The sequence below is a fragment of the Malus sylvestris genome, chromosome 1 (assembly GCF_916048215.2).
Source record: "Malus sylvestris chromosome 1, drMalSylv7.2, whole genome shotgun sequence".
Lineage (NCBI taxonomy): Eukaryota > Viridiplantae > Streptophyta > Magnoliopsida > Rosales > Rosaceae > Malus > Malus sylvestris.
Genome location: NC_062260.1, coordinates 14,614,647 through 14,628,778, shown reverse-complemented (window position 1 = coordinate 14,628,778; position 14,132 = coordinate 14,614,647). Strand labels below are relative to the sequence as shown.

The following is a 14,132-nucleotide window of genomic DNA, read 5'->3' as shown; positions in this document are numbered from 1 at the left end:
CTCCTCGACTCCATTTACCGTTCCATCGACAACACCACCACCTCATCTTCTACAAAGAAACCATGAAGAAAGAACAGAGCACCGCCACCGCCATCACTACCAGCGGCCGACATGGCCATGCACGCTCTAAAAAAGACCAGCAGCACGAAATCATGAAATACCGACAGAGCATCAACTTGGCAGCACCGACAAAGCATCAACGACATCAACTTTGCTTGTTAGACACTATCCCACTATCTGCCAGCCCACAATCCCACTATCCAAACCACAGAAGATAAGTCTTCTTTTACTACAAGATGCTGGCCACACTTTCTTAAAGCAAGATTGTTTTAATAATTTTTATTATTATACTTATTCTTCAAATATTAGTGTGGAAGTGGGCCTCCTGGGGAAACCAGATTTTGAGTATGGTGATGACCATAGAGCTGGAAAGATTGTGGTTAAGCTCAATGGGAGGCTGAACAGGAGTGGTTGCATGCATGAAAGAGAGAGACCCAAAATTACAAGGCCAAGTTCATGTGCAGCTACGGCGGAAGGTTCCTCCCTTGCCTGCAAGACAACCGGCTCTGCTACGTCGGCGGCGAAACCAAGATTTTTGCTGTCAATTGCAACATCACGTTCGCAGCCATCATTTCCAAACCACCACCTCCTCTCTCTCTATCTCTCTACAAAACCCAAAAAGAAGAAGAAAATGGAGGAAAGGAATAAAGAAAGAAAAAAGTGTTAGTGGAATTGTAAACAAGTCCACAAAGAAATGGAGGGCACGAAATGGAGGAAAGGAATAAAGAAAGAAAAAAGTGTTAGTGGAATTGTAAACAAGTCCACAAAGAAATGGAGGGCACGACAAAAGAAGAAGAAAATGGAGGAAAGGAATAAAGAAAGAAAAAGGTGTTAGTGGAATTGTAAACAATTCCACAAAGAAGTGGAAGACACGGCAAAAGAAAAAGAAAATGGATGTCTGGAGAAAAAACAGAAACAAAAGCAAAAGGAAAAGAGAAAAGCAAAAGATTTTTTGTATTATTATGATTCTTTATGTCTGCCAGAGACAGAGAGAGGGCAGCAGAAAAACACTGCAAAAGCAAGGAATAAACACCTCACCCGAATGATGTAATTTATTTTTATTATCTTTCGGAGACATCTGTATAAACCCCATCAGAGGGTAATATGTATAAACCCCATCAGAGGGTCAAAAAAAAAAAAAAAAAAAAAAAAAGGAAAAGCCCAAAACAAATGGGCTGACATGTTGTGGAGGGCAAAGGCCCATAGGCCTGAAATAGCACCAACCAGGTCATCAAAAGTACACCCAGTACTCCACAATTATTCGGCAACGCCGCTATTACCACCAACCAGGTGATCAAAAGTACGCCCAGTACTTCAAGTCATACATGAGCATTACTCATGTCAATCATACATAAACATTCATGAGCATCACTCATCCAATCATACATAAACATTCATGAGCATCACTCATGTCAACATTCATGAGCATCACTCATGTCAATCAACATAAACATGCATGAGCATCACTCATGTCAAATCAGCTTCAAAGGCTTCATTCACAAGAGCTCTAGCTTCAAAGACTTCATTTACAGAGCTCTAGCTTCAAAAGCTTCATTTACAAAAGCTCTAGCTTTAAAAGCTTCATTTACAGAGCTCTAGTTTCAAAGCTTCACTTGCAAAGCTTCACCTACAAAGCTTCACCTACAAAGCTTCAGTGCAGGGTATACAAATACCGCCTCCGAACAACCGCCACTTCGGCCCATACATGGATTCAATTTGAAGTCTCCAGCCAACCGACTCTATTGACCGAAGACTTGGGGGACTACATTATGTACCATATATTGGGCCTCAACTGGGCCTCATGAAAAATACTTGGGGGACTCTAGCCCATCACTTATGTATTGAGGAGCGAGCCCTTATTCTATAAAAGGGACTCCTTCACTTTTAGAGAGCACTCATGAAAAATACTTGGGGAACTCTAGCCCATCACTTATGTATTGAGGAGCGAGCCCTTATTCTATAAAAGGGACTCCTTCACTTTTAGAGAGCACTCATGAAAAATACTTGGGGGACTCTAGCCCATTATTCATGTACTGAGGAGTGAACCCTTATTCTATAAAAGGGACTCCCTCACCTTCAAACGCCACAAGCCAAGCCAACCAAGGCAACATAAGCTACAAGCAAAGCGGCCTCACAACATGTGCTACTTCTAGTTGAGCATCATTTCAGATTGGGCACCGCCTCATATCGAGCATCAGTTACTTCGGCCCACACATGGACTGAATTTCAAGTCTCCAGCCAAAAGACTCTCTTGACTGAAGACTTGGGGGACTACTGTTTATACCATATTTAGGGCCTCGTATATTTGGGCCTTGGGCCTTGTATTTGGGCCTCACACTAAAGCCCATACTTTGTAAAAGAGGAGGAGCCCCTTATTCTATAAAAGGGGACTCCTACCCTCATTCTGGGAGGCCTCACTCTCACTCTGGGAGGCCAATTCCTAAGCCTCTCACCCCCTCTCAAAGCTCTTCACTCACAGAGTTCCTTCTCTCACAAATACTCTCAGATAAATACATATACAGTGTGGACGTAGCCCAAACATTGGGGTGAACCACGATAAAATCCTTGTGTTCTTTGTGTTCTTCGTGTTCTTGAGCGTTTGTGCAGATTCACGGTCGGATTTACGTTGTACCAAGACCATCCGGTTTTGTGCATCAACAACTGGTATTGTAGATTGCTTATTGTTGATGCACAAAATTCGGAGGATCTTGGACCAATGTAAATCCGGCCGTGAATCACACAAAAGCTCAAGAACACAAAGATATATCGTGGTTCATCCTAATGTTTGGGCTACGTCCACACTGATGTTGATTCCATTTACTGTATGAATGTATGGATTACAATAGATCGGCAAATGAGCTCTCTGTGGATGCAGCCCTTGCCATTTTGCTCTCTGTTTGGTTGAGAGGGTATTCCCTTCCATTGTTGTGAGGGATGGATCTGAGACCCTTTGTTTCTCTCTGGATGTGAGGCCTCCCCAATGAGGGTGAGGGAGAGTCCCTTTTATAGAATAAGGGCTCCCTCCCCTTTTACATTTGTCATGGGCTTAGGGGTGAGGCCCAATATATGGTACCAACAGGAGTCCCCCAAGTCTTCAGTCAAGAGAGTCTTTTGGCTGGAGACTTCAAATCCAATCCATGTACAGGTCGAAGTGACTAGATGTCTTGAACCAGTACTCATCTTGGACCAACGTAAATCCGGCGGTGAATCACACAAACGCTCAAGAACACAAAGATGTATCGTGGTTCACCCCAATGTTTGGGCTACGTCCACACTGATGTTGATTCCATTTACTGTATGAATGTATGGATTATAATAGATTGGCAATGGAGCTCTATGTGGATGCAGCCCTTGCCATTTTACTCTCTGTTTGGCTGAGAGGGTATTGCCCTCTATTGTTGTGAGGGATGAATATGAGACTCTCTGGATCTCTTAGTGAAGGTGAGACCTTGTTATGAGGGTGAGGGAGAGTCCGCTTGTCGGATTAGACAAGAGATCATTGTTCGGACTAAATATTTGTCACTATAAGCATGTGGCTCAGTGATCCATAGGCTGATCAATAGTGTCGGTAGGCTTCTTTAATCAGCAATAATGTTGATCAGTGGATCTAGTTGCTCAATAATTCATAACAATAAATGACAGTATAAGTATGATCGTATACTGAATAAATCAAATTGACAAAGTTTGTCAAGGCAAAATATTGTACTATGTGCCTTCTATAAATAAATAATTTATTCAGTCGTGTGGTAAATCACATGTTGTATAAGTGACATAGTTTAATGGCAGTCACAATATTCTAGGCCATGAATAAATATTGTTTATGTAAATATGTGTGATAATTATGAGGTGAATACCACAAAATGAAAGGATGTGATGTCTGATTATGTCACATGGCATAGGAATAGTGATGTGCCGAAAGACTATTAACATTATAATAAAATATTTAAACTTACATATCTGTATTGTGCAGTGTGCAGGAGCCAGTGATACATCACCACAACTTTAAAAATAAAACTTTGCGTGATGTGCTTTGCCACGTTGTTGATAGTGATCATGTGATAAATATCACAAAATAATAAAATAATAAATAAATAATTTAAGAAAACATAATGATGTAAAAAGTAAAGCTTTTTTTTTTTCTTTTGGCAGATGGCAGACAAAAGAAAAGTAAAGCTCTTTTCTTTTTTCTTTTAGCAGATGGCAGGGAATAATAATAGAATTGGTATGAGAAAGCTTATATTCTTCCTCTCTATTGTCGGTCTGGTTGAAGGTTATGGTTTCCTCTGATTGCTTCTAGGCTGACATTTCTGAACACGAAGCGATTGTTGGGCTGAATTGCAGTAATTCGAGCTGTATGAATTCGATTAGTGGACTTTACTACACCAGGTAGATGCCTGGGCTTGCCATCATGAAATTGGTGCATTCATCCTGTCCTGGGTGCCGGTAGAGCCGGGGATGAGGGTAGACCCTGAGATGAGAGCTCCCCTTACAAATCTTAACATAGTTCCATATACTTGATAAATGGATCTTGATGCAAGAACAATGTTCCTGCAGAAGAACAACGCAAACGAAATCCGATTCTGCAGATGAATTGGAAGGGACCTTTTGAGTCAGCAACTACACCGTGAAGCTTGAAGGCATTGCTGCGAATCTATCGACGTATCTGATATCAAAGGCGACGGTTTTGAAGCCCCATTTGAGCAGAAATTTGGTGTCACACCCCGATCCCAACATACATCCAAGATCGACACATGTGAGTTCACTAAATGCACATAACTCAACGTACCCCGCCTTTTTGATATGTACAAAATATAATTCAAGATCCAGATGCATAATAATTTTGCATATACTTTATGGCTGCATCTAACTTCCTCGTTAGACTGCCTACGTACCCTCAACAGGGATCAAGCCATTCGTAGTTCGTCATTTCACTACAATCGAATATTCATCATATAGAATGCTATGTCTCAACAATATATCACAATGCATATCAAACAATATTACAAAGAACAAATGACGGAGCATAATCATATTCACTAGTCACAATAGTAAACGAGTCTAATCATAATTACAATAACCATAGCCAACATCATTCCATAATCACATCGAACAATAATGCCAACCATCGCATCATCAATATCACACACCACTCATCGAAATGCAGGGTTAGAGCGACACAGTTCGGTTGAAGCCTACATCTCAAAAGAACGAGATTTCTAACTACACAACGGAGCCAAGACAACAAAGGGGATTTCAAACCATCACTCAACGAAATCCAACCCAGGGTACGATTCCGGACCATCACTCAATGGAATCGCGAAGTAGAAGGGATTCCAGACCATCACTCAACGGAATCCAAACCAGGATACGATTCTAGACCATCACTCAACATAATCGCGGAGTAGAAGGGATTCCGGACCATCACTCAACGGAATCCAAACCAGGACACGATTTCGGACCATCACTCAACAGAATCGCAGAGTAGAAGGGATTCCAAACCATCACTCAACGAAATCCAAACCAGGACACGATTCCGGACCATCACTCAACAGAATCGCGGATTAGAAGGGATTCCGGACCATCACTCAACGGAATCCAAACCAGGACACGATTCCGGACCATCACTCAACGGAATCGTGGAGTATAATGTATAACACCACTCAATGAACCAAGACATGAATCAAGTTACTCAAGTTACAAAGACTCAACGAAACGAGAATGAAATAATGACACGAAGGGTGAAACATGTTTCGAAGCAACAAACCCCATGACAATGGGTTAACGGTCCACTATTAGCCCTCGCATTTTATTACATCAATCCAATCATACAATACAAACCATATTTCCAATGCACAAGTTAAATCATACTTAATGAAAATAGATCAATGGTTAGAAAACACTTCAATAGAATTTACATTTAATAAACATAGGTCTATGGCATATATATATAATTCACATTTCAATATAAATGTCATTTATAACCCAAATCATATTCACAAATGATATTAATATAAGAAATTAAGGTAGTAATTACATCACATATATTCCAGTCACTCTCTAACCAATGTGACCCCGTTAGACTTAACTTCGTATCCCGTGGTACTAGATTTAGTATTTAAAACATTTCGAGACATATTGACCAAAAGTCAACTCTCGGGTAATGGTAGGGTCCACAACCCTGCAAGTTCGATCCGGAAGATCCGTATATCGGATTTCCGATCTATAACCTCCCAAAGTCCACATTATGATCATAGAACCATATACTAAATTCTCATCGCGATCCAACGGTCGGATCTCCGCCAATTGCTAGACTTAGGTGACGGTTAACAATTAATTTTACAAACTTAGAAATCCAATTAGGGAAGATCCATATGTCGGACTCCCGATCCGTAAGTTTCTATGACCCACAAATATTATGTTCTATCACACATTACGGTTTGGTGACGATCCAACGGTCGGATCGTTGATTCATATTTTGACCAACTAAGGTATCGTAATGAAACTAAGTCCAAACAATCAAATTACATCATACGGATATCAATTATGAAATAAAGGCATCTATTTGAACTTAAAAGAACATCGTCAGCCCACTGGCCAGGCCGCCGCCGCACGCGCCGCCCCGACTTGCCGGAAAATTCAACTATTTTTAAAAATTACCAAAATTTACAGAAATGAAGATCTCAATGAGTAGAGCAAGTTTTATACCTGTGGCCAAGTCCAATTTGGCCGGGAAAAGCTCCAATTTCCCTCGAACTCGCTGGAAACCCTAGAAATGGGTGTTCTTGATTCGTCACCTCCGGTGCACCGCCGCCCCTAAAATTGTTTGGGCCTTGCTCCAGACCTCAAGATAAGTCTAGGGGTGCTGCTATTTGATCCAAATCGTTTCAGATTTGGTGGATTTCGAACAAGGGGGTCGCGACACCCACACTTTCAATCTTCGTGAAATCTCAACCAATTCTTGTCTATTTTGGCTAGAATGGAACGATGGAAGGTTGTGATGATGTTTAGTGGTGATGAGGGGTCCTAAATTCACCTGAAAAATGACTTAAAACCGTCAGAAAAACACACGGTTTTCCAAATTCTAAAAACGGGTCACGGTTTGGAAATGGGTCAAGGGAAGAGGGGGTTGATTGTGTGTCTTCTCACTCCCTCATTTCCCTCCCTGTCCTTCTTCCTGATTCGTCCTCCCATTTTCCTCCTTTCCCTCATGCACTCTGTTCTTTCCTCTTTCTCGCTGCCCAATCCGACGCCCTCCCCTTCTCCTTTTCATTGGCTCCCTTCCTCCCTTCTAATTGGCTCCCTTAACTCTCCCATACATAATTGGGTTGGTCCTCCCTTTTCTTTTTTTTTTTTGGTCATCATTCCCACGGGGAGTTTTAAAGAAAATTAAAATCTATAGTTTTGAAACACAACTTCAGATGTCCGCAATTGTACCGTTATAATCCAAACTCGCAAACGGCTTTTGCCTATGCGTTCGTAGTCTCGAAATCTATTCAACAATGTAAATTGTGACCTCGAATGGTCTACAGATTTTAAATAATTAATTTCCCAAAAAAATAATATAAAATCTCTGTAATACCAATACGTAGATTATAATAATGAAATCCAGGAACGGGATTTCACAGTTGGCTATCTTGCAACCTTGGCTGAAATCCACAGCAAAAACAGCAAACCTCCCAGAGGCTGCTTTTGGGTATTGTATTCAGTGACGAAGGAAATGTTGAGTTCGTGTAAAGGGATGATGAGGACAGTGTGGGAGAGATCAGAGTCAGGAGCGAAGTTCAAAGAGCCAGCATGGTGGTTGAGGTTGGCGAGCCGAGATCCGAAAGGAGCACCAGAGATGTCGTACTGGATCAGCCGATACACGTCGACGACGGTGGCGGCGTCGCAGAGCTCAACGCAGGCGAACGAGATTCTTTCAAGGCGGAATGTGAGAAACTAAAGTCTGAGTTTCAATCTCCGTTTACAGCTCCAGAAGACGCAAGAATCAAATTCTGATTTAATTCTTGCAGTACGAGACCTGGAAGAAATTTTGGAGCAGAAAAATAGTGAAATAACCAATCTTTCCAGCAGGCCAGAATCCTGCGGGGATGCTGTCGGGTTGAAGGCAACCATCTTTAAAGGTGGGACAAGTGAGGATGAGGAGCAATTAGAGCTGGAGGATCTTGTTCAAGAGCACAACAATGCCAAGAAAACACACATGCTCAAGAAATAGATTGCCGAACTCTATGGTGAAATAGAAATCTAGAGGAGAGACAAAGATGAGCTCGAGATGCAAACACAATCATCGAGTACATAGACTCCAATACTTGGCGCCCGCCGCCGTCGGGCGTCGCTTGAGCGGTAGCCATTCTCCGATTGTGATCTACTCTCCTCTCTCTGTGGGTCCGAGGGTTTTTGTAGCAGCAACATGCGCATCCTTCTGTGTGGAAGCCATGAGAGCACCTGATAATCCCGATGCGATGCGGTGGGGATTGAAGCGGGGAAGGTGAGTGAAGCAGGAGGTCCTCTGCAGCACGCAAAGAAGCGAATGCTTCAGAGACTTGACGAAGGGGTAGAAAGAGGGGGAGAAGAAACTGTGGTTGAGTTTAGGAGTTTAGTGAATGTTTTTCTGGAAAAGCCCAAGGAGGGAGGTTCTGGGTTCTTGGGTTGTGCAGATTCACGGTGGAGGTTTGATAAAAAAAAATGAAAGATAACCGACATAGCTTTTCGTGTCGTTTCCCACAGACAGTGTCAAATGTTGATGCACAAAATCTGGAGGATCTTGGACCAACGTAAATCCGGCCGTGAATCACACAAACGCTCAAGAACACAAAGATGTATCATGGTTCACCCCAATGTTTGGGCTACGTCCACATTGATGTTGATTCCATTTACTGTATGAATGTATGGATTACAATAGATCGGCAAAGGAGCTCTCCGTGGATGCAACCCTTGCCATTTTGCTCTCTGTTTGGCTGAGAGGGTATTGCCCTCCATTGTTGTGAGGGATGGATCTGAGACCCTTTGTTTCTCTCTGGATGTGAGGCATCCCCAATGAGGGTGAGGGCGAGTCCATTTTATAGAATAAGGGCTCCCTCCCCTTTTACATTTGTCATGGGCTTAGGGGTGAGGCCCAAAGACGAGGCCCAATATATGGTACCAACACTTATAATTTAAATGACTGAAAAAGAGTTGTATATAAACTACAAATGAGATCGATACTACTAGTGAGCAGCAGAGCTAATAAACAAGGAAAGCAATGGATGCTTGGCTAAAGCTAAATGTCTACAAGGAAGCTGATGAGCTAATTTGAGTAGAGTTGATTGCTTGGTTGTTTGAGTGTCCTTAATCTTTCTGCCTCTGTTTCTTTATATAGAGATCTGAAAGAGCCCTTGCTGAGAATATTGAACTTGCCGGAAAGAAACTCCTTTACAGCTTGCATTGTGAAATAATATTAAAATAAGCAAGTTTGTATCTCCACCACATGTTTTCACCACATGTCTCCACCACTTGCAATAAACTAACATTTAAAAGAAGCAAGGTGGCTTGTTTCATCCATATGTCCACGTCCATGTCTGCATGTTATCTTCCAATCCATAAGCAAACATTTGTTTTGATTAAATAAAGTTCTTGGCAAACCTCCACCACCCATATAAAAAGGGAAAAACATTATTTTAATACCAAACTATCCCACTTGATAGCTAAATATCTTCCAAGTTAGCCTTCTTGCACATTAATCCTTCAAATGTCATATTTTACCCAAATGACCTAAATAAGTGAAATGGTGCACATTTTAGGTGCAAACAGAAGCCTCCCAAGTTTTACAAATTTGAGCAAAGTTTGTGAAATTTACAACTCTCATAGGCTCTCCTAGAAGATTGAGCATATAATAATCATAAGAGACATTGAGCATGAAGATCACCTGGAAAAAGCCTTGCCACCAAGTCATGTTTTCTCTTGTAACAAATGGGAATAATGCATGGTTTGGAAAGCCATTGAGAAACTTGTATGAATGGTTGTAAAGTGCAGCCTTGATCTGTTCATATGTTGTAGCTTTCTCAAACCTGACTTTCCAATGGCCTTGGTGGCTCCAGTGCTGCTAGGAATGATGTTGAAGGAAGAGGCACATCTACCTCTTCGGTCCTTTTGTCGTTGATAAACTTGGCAAGTGGAGCAAGGCCATTCTCCCAAAAACCTGTTGCTTCTTAACTTCAGCGTTTCCATCCGAAATAAGGAGCCTATTGTGGCAGGAATTTTTCCAAAAAGAGCATTGTAACTCAAATCGAGCATGACCAAATTGTCCAAATATGTCAAGAAATCGGAAGTTGTCCATAGAGATTGTTACTTGAAAGATTAAGAAAGGTTAAACTTGATGCGGTAGGTGCACGCAACCAAGTAATCGGCCCGGAAAAATTATTATTTGAGAGATCGAGGAATGACGCTTGTGATAGAAATGAGGGGATTGGACCTTCCAATTTGTTGGAAATCAAATGTAATTGAGGGTAATATGCAAACTCCAATGTCAAATTTGCAAGTATTGGTCCTCCAATTTGATTGTGTGAGAGATTCATGAAGGCCAAATTAGGAGACATTCCTCCCCAAAACCAACTTGGAAGGATATCGAAAATTCCAGCATTTGAAATATCAAGTCTAGAATAAAAGTTCTGAGTTTGAAGCCATTGTGGAAAATTTGGACTTACCTTGCAAGAACCTAGTATTATATAATCCAATTGGAAGGAGGAATCCAATCCGAATGGAAGTTTAAAACTAGAGAGTTAAAGGACAAATCCAAATATTTCAATCTGGCAAGTCGTGAGAAATGGCTTTCGGAAATCACCCCTTCCAAATGATTCATACTAAGGTCGATACTCTCGAGCTTAGACATTTTCCCAATAGTTTCAGGAATTATTCCACTTACTTGATTGCCAGAGAGATCTAAATCTTTCAACGACAAAAACTTTATAAGATTAGGAAATGGCCCGACAAGATGATTGTAAGAGAGGTCCAGAAACTTTAATGAGTTTTGAGCGCATGCAGACATTAATAATAATATTTGAACCCACTGGGAAAATTGTCCACTCAGTCTGTTGCTCCTGAGGACCAACGATCGCAAACTACATAACCTAGCAAAAGAATGCGGATTCCATCCTTCAATTTGGTTAAAAGAGAGATCAAGATAGGAAAGCGAGGTCATGTTTCCAATAACACCAGGAATTAGACCAGTTAAATTGTTGCCAATGAGGTCAAGATAAACAAGGCTTGTACTGTAGGCTGACAACCATACGAATATTGAAGAAGATGTGAGACGGTTCAAACTGAAATCAGCATGAGCAAGATATTTAGAAGAATTTATGGTAAAGAGAGTGGAAGGCATTGGAGGAGAATGAAGAGAACAATCCCTTAATGAAAAGTCACTTAGCTTAGGGAGCTTATTAATTGATTCGAGCCAGTCATAAGTGTTATTGAGACTGTTGTAACTCAAATCCAAATGTGTTAATGAAGAAAGACGAGGGAGCCAAGAATTGAGATTTTGCACAACATTAGTAGCAAAGTGGTTGTAGGCAAGATTGAGTTGTAGCAAGTGTGAAAGGTTTCCAAGCTGACTTGGAATTCGACCACCAAAAGAAGCGTCAGAGAGATCGAGGTATCTTAAATTGGATAGGGAACCAATGAAATCTGGAAATTGGCTCCCATTGAAGTCAATTCCATAGAGGCTCAAATATTTCAAATGCTGCAACTCAACCAGTTTAGGGCTTATCGTCTTACCTTGCAAATCATATGGTAGAAGATCAAGTTTGATAACATGATCACCTTTGGTTTGGTTGCTGCAGAAAACTCCTTCCCATGTGCAACAATAAGGAGATCCCCAAGAAGTGAGTTGGTTGTATTCATCCACGAGGCCTTGTTTGAAAGCAAGGAGTGCTTCCCCTTCCCTCTCTATGCACCTCACCACTCCGCCAGAAGCATCACCGTGGCCAAGTGCTTCTCCTGAAGAAACTTTATCATCGAATCCAAGGGATAGAGAAGGGTTGAAATGTTGTAATGAGATTAGCACCGCAATCAAAGCATAAAAGTGCATGTTAATATTCAAATCAACGTAGAGGCGATTGAATAATCAAGAAGCAGCACAACTATTTGGGGTTTGTTAATGGAATGTAATATCAAAAAAGATGGGAGCACAATGAAGGTGCAAGTATATGGGGATGTATGAGTACTTCACGAACAAGCTTGCATCGAATATACGTACACAATTAGTTGAAGCAAATTGTAGCTAAAACAGTGACATGGAAAAAGCAAGTTCAAGTGGCCAACCAACCCACAATATCTGCTTGACTTGGCTCAATGCAAGTGGCCAGGTATTGACTATACTTTTACTAGTTGAAATATTGACGCAAAATTACATATTTTTTTGCCTTGATTTGGTTGATTTTTTATTTTAATTGTATTTAATCTTTCAAATCTTGCAATCCACAAAGAGGCGTATGCCCAGTTGGCTATGCAACAAGACTATGCATGCTGGTTTTATGTAAGTAGGAAAAAGGAAAAGAAAATTCATGTATCTTAGTTTTTTGTTCTTTTGATATAGGTTCGGAATCTGTAATGTGCTGAATCGGATTGAACTAATATTGTTATAGACTAAAGAAAAGACAAAGTGAATGGTGTTATGCATTATTGCATGTATTTCAAACTAAAGAGTGTCTTACTTTATATTCCTTGGAAAAACTAGAGTAATAACTTTACAAAGACCAAAGACCAACACACTGCAAAGACTAAATATATATAGCAATCATGACTTTATATGGGGCATAGAAAATGAACAATTTATTGGGGGAGTCAACCACTGAGCTCTCTATCATGACTTCATATGAGGGGCGTAGAAAATTAACAATTTATTGAGTGAGTTAACCACTAAGTTATCTTAGTCTACCACCGACCTCAATCCAAAGATTACGATCCAAATTATGAGTTTGAGGCTATGATAATTGCTTACAAGACTCGCTAGGCATTTGGTATTTTTATCCCATCATCAATTCTAGCTCGGAACAACTTCTTTAAAAATAAAAAAATATAAAATATATATAGAAATTGTTTATTAAATCAACATGGAGAACTCAAACAACGAATGACTTTTCCCTCCATTATCTCATCGGTCATCTCTTTCCTATTTTACCGCTTTAAACTTCAATGCCCCTCAGTCATGTTCCTATCGTCATTCACTTAACCAAAATTACAACTCTTTCTGAAACTGAAAAGGAAAACTTGCAATGAAGCAGAAGCTTGGTCAATCTCATCTGTGGACTGCTGATTTAAACTCAAATGTTGAAGATTGTGACGAGGAAATTGATGTATGTGGTGATGAAAATCTAGTACTCTAATACATGGAACGGGTTCATTACCATCATGACGTCTATTTCCACAAAAGAATGACAAGTAATTTTTTTCAACACATGTCATTCGTTTCATAGATCAAGACGCTGCGTGACTTTTAACCCATTTCATATAAGTTGTGGCTTTGTAAGTGATGTTTTACCTCAATGCTTAGACTTTGGTATCAACATCCACTACAGCTAGTTTCGAGAATCCACCACCCCATTCTGTCATTCTGATATGGTTGGAAAAAAAAAAAAAAAAAAAACTATTTGAAAGGAACTCGTCAAATACTAAATACATTATACATATACTACAAAAAGTAGATGAGGAGCTCAATTGGTAAATAAAAGTGAGACTTGACAAGAGGGGTAAAATGGGAAAGAAGAGTCTAATGAGATAATGGAGGGAAGAGTCATCTGTGGATTGAGTTCTCCATGTTGGTTTAATCAACGATTTCAATTTTTTTTAAGGAGCGAGAATGTCAGGTGCCTTGCGAGTCTTGGTAGGACCTCAATCTTACGTATTTCAATTGAAAAGGAGAATTCTAGTTGGAAGTAAAAAACTATTCAGTTAAAAAGATATTTGGTGATACATTCGGCACGCGAATGACGAGTTTAATTTTAAATTTTTTTATGACTGAATTTGTATTGAGTTGACTGACATTTTCTTTACTATTTTTATACCTTTTATAGAAACTTTCTTCATCAGAATTGAGTAAT

At 40.3% G+C, this 14,132-nt stretch overlaps 1 protein-coding gene across 2 annotated transcripts in view; it reads right to left on the bottom strand.

Annotated features, from left to right (window-relative positions):
* The window catches only part of LOC126619756 (receptor-like protein EIX2), a 46,825-nt gene that overhangs the window by 12,827 nt on the left and 19,866 nt on the right, over positions 1-14,132 (bottom strand). The window lies entirely within an intron of this gene.